This window comes from Lissotriton vulgaris, chromosome 7 (assembly GCF_964263255.1).
Source record: "Lissotriton vulgaris chromosome 7, aLisVul1.2, whole genome shotgun sequence".
NCBI classification, from domain to species: domain Eukaryota; kingdom Metazoa; phylum Chordata; class Amphibia; order Caudata; family Salamandridae; genus Lissotriton; species Lissotriton vulgaris.
Window position 1 is genome coordinate 1734450095 of NC_141695.1, and position 2691 is coordinate 1734452785.

A 2691-nucleotide genomic window follows, 5' to 3' on the forward strand; every position below is an offset into this window, starting at 1 on the left:
CTCTCCTAGGCACATCAGCACCTTATTTATAAAGCCTCGAAATTTGTTGACACTGTATCATGTCCATATATAACCTTTTATTATGTTTTCTGAACATAAAAAAAAGCGAATTCCTTCAGGTAGTGTACTTTGGACTTTAGCTTTAGGGGTTGTGTCATTATGTCCAGTAAGATACTGAGCCATCTGTGCCTTATAAAACACAGACCTTGTGCAGTTTCTGCATATGAGTCTTCATTAGGCAATCTGCACTTCACCTCTAGGCTCGGTATTTCGCACTTTATCTCTATACTTCAGCTGAACACTACCTGTTCAGTACACTTGACACATTAACGTCCGAGTACTGTGACATTTTGTAATTACTACCTTCCGCACCATCATGACCCGCTACATATTCATCATTAGCATGCACTATCATCCTTTAATGATTTTAAGGAAAAAGGGGAAGCTGTTGTGATCAGAATTTTCTAATGCACTGTATTAAAATTTTGTTTTAATCATATAGTGCTGTAAAATATGTTCTCATATAAGAAAGTTATTTTAGGAGTGTTTATTGCTGTGTTCTCTCACACTGTGATATGTGTTTTATGTAACTAACTAAGTAATCTTACAATAAACTGAACAATGACATTGGCATCAAAATATACCTTCTTTCTTTTTAAGAAAGAGGAACCAGTGCTGTGAGTTTTCACACAATCACTTTATGATGTTTCTCCACTGACCAGCTGTTGTTTTGTATCACAGGGTCAGCTACAGAAAACACATTGGAAACTTCATAGCTGATCGCCATGAACACCATCACTGTCTATGAAAATGGCCAGTTCAAGGGGCTCAGTAGGACATTTACGGCAGATGTTCTGAGTCTGGGCCAAGAGAACTTCGGAGACTGCATCTCATCTGTGAAGGTGGTGGGGCAGCCATGGCTAATGTACGAGCATCCAAACTACCAAGGAGGGTTCATTCTTCTAGAGGAGGGAGAACATCCTTCACTTGACATGAATGACAAGGCATCTTCTCTGAGGCTGATCACTGATGACCTGACCAATCCAAAGATCACAGTCTATGAGCATCCCAATGCCGCTGGTAGTCAAACAGTTCTGACTCAAGAGACCAATCTAATGTTTGGAAACATGAATGATAAGATATCTTCCCACAGAGTCCAGAGTGGGGCATGGCTTCTGTACGAGCATCCAAATAGAGGGGGGAGGTATATTCTAGCCAGGACTGGTGAATATCTGGCAAACTACTGTGATATTGGTTTCAATGATCAAGTATCCCATGTGTATCCTTTGCGCCGTGGGAAAGCCTCTGTGACTGCCACACTTCTGTGGGGCAAGAAAAAGATAGAGAGTGAAAAGAATATTCAGGCAGATCAGTATTTTTATGTCAACAACACAGACAGTGAGCAGGAGTTCACTGCTGCTTCTTGCAAAGAGTATGAGAAATATGTCTCCCATAGCTTTGAATTCAGCAATGAGTCTTCAATCAGGGTGGGTGCTGAATTTAGCTTGGGAGGAGTGGCCAATCTTTCAGCAGAGGTGTCCAACACCTTCTCAGTGAAGAAAGATGAGGTTGAGACATTCACCACAAGGAAGAAGGCAGAGTTAAGTGTGCCGATGAAGGTACCGCCACGCTCAAAAATAACAGTCAGTTTCATGAGCAAGGAGGTTTCCATCTCAGTTCCAGTGGAGCTGAAAATTTTCCAGGGGAGTAAGACGGTGACTGAATATGGCACATACCACTGTGAGTCTGGCACAGATATCTACATAGATGTGCAATCTGAAACCATTAGTAAATAGTAGTACCTGCCACACCTTCTTCTTGTTAGGGGCTATACCTCAACATTGATTTGCTATTTGTGCTTTTTTTTAAACTGAGAAATCTTTAAAGGATTCTTTTAGGGCTTTCATTTTCACACACCATATTTCACAAAAGATCATTAGCTAGCTGGCAGTCGTCCTGGGACCCAACTAATGCTCGATGCCATAAAATGTGTTTTTCTAGTAGGTTAACAATGAATGCAGACCCCTTACAAGAATGTCAACCAATGGCATATATGAACTGGCTCATTGGTTGTCATTGCTACATAGCAGTAAGACTGTATCCTCGAGTCAGAAAGACAAGGCTATACTCTAACCTCTCAATGGCAGTCACTGGGGCACCGATGTATGGCTGGTTGTTTTATACCTTAAGGCTGTGCTGTGATTGGCCAGTGTGCATTTATGATGTACTTCAAGCTGACTGCACACTTGAGGTGCTTTGCAGCAGTGATTCGCTTGTGCCTGCAGGTGTGCCATACCTTGCTACTGATGTTTACTGCTGCATCAATGTCTGTCTGCTCTCAGCAGAAACTCTGCTAGGACAATAGTCTGGCCATTTTGTGTCATTGCAGCAACAATGGCTGTTTTGTACAGCACATAGCATAATTCCATGCAATACATATAGATATATATATATATATATATATATATATATATATATATATATACTAGCAGCCCGCCCCAGCATTGCCTGGGGCAGAAAGGGGCTGGGGGCAGTACACTCGCTCCCGCCCGACCCCCTCCCGCACCGACTCCCTCCCGCCCGACTCACTCCCGCCCCCCTCCCGCCCCGACTCACTCCCGCCCTGACTCACTCGCGCCCCCCTCCCGCGCCCCCCTCCCGCGCCCCCCTCCCGCCCCGACTCACTCGCGC

At 43.8% G+C, this 2691-nt stretch overlaps 1 pseudogene; it reads left to right on the top strand.

Moving 5' to 3' along the window:
• The first annotated feature begins 745 nt into the window (after positions 1-745).
• Positions 746-2444, top strand: LOC147706504 (epidermal differentiation-specific protein pseudogene; annotated as a pseudogene).
• The last annotated feature ends 247 nt before the right edge of the window (positions 2445-2691 follow it).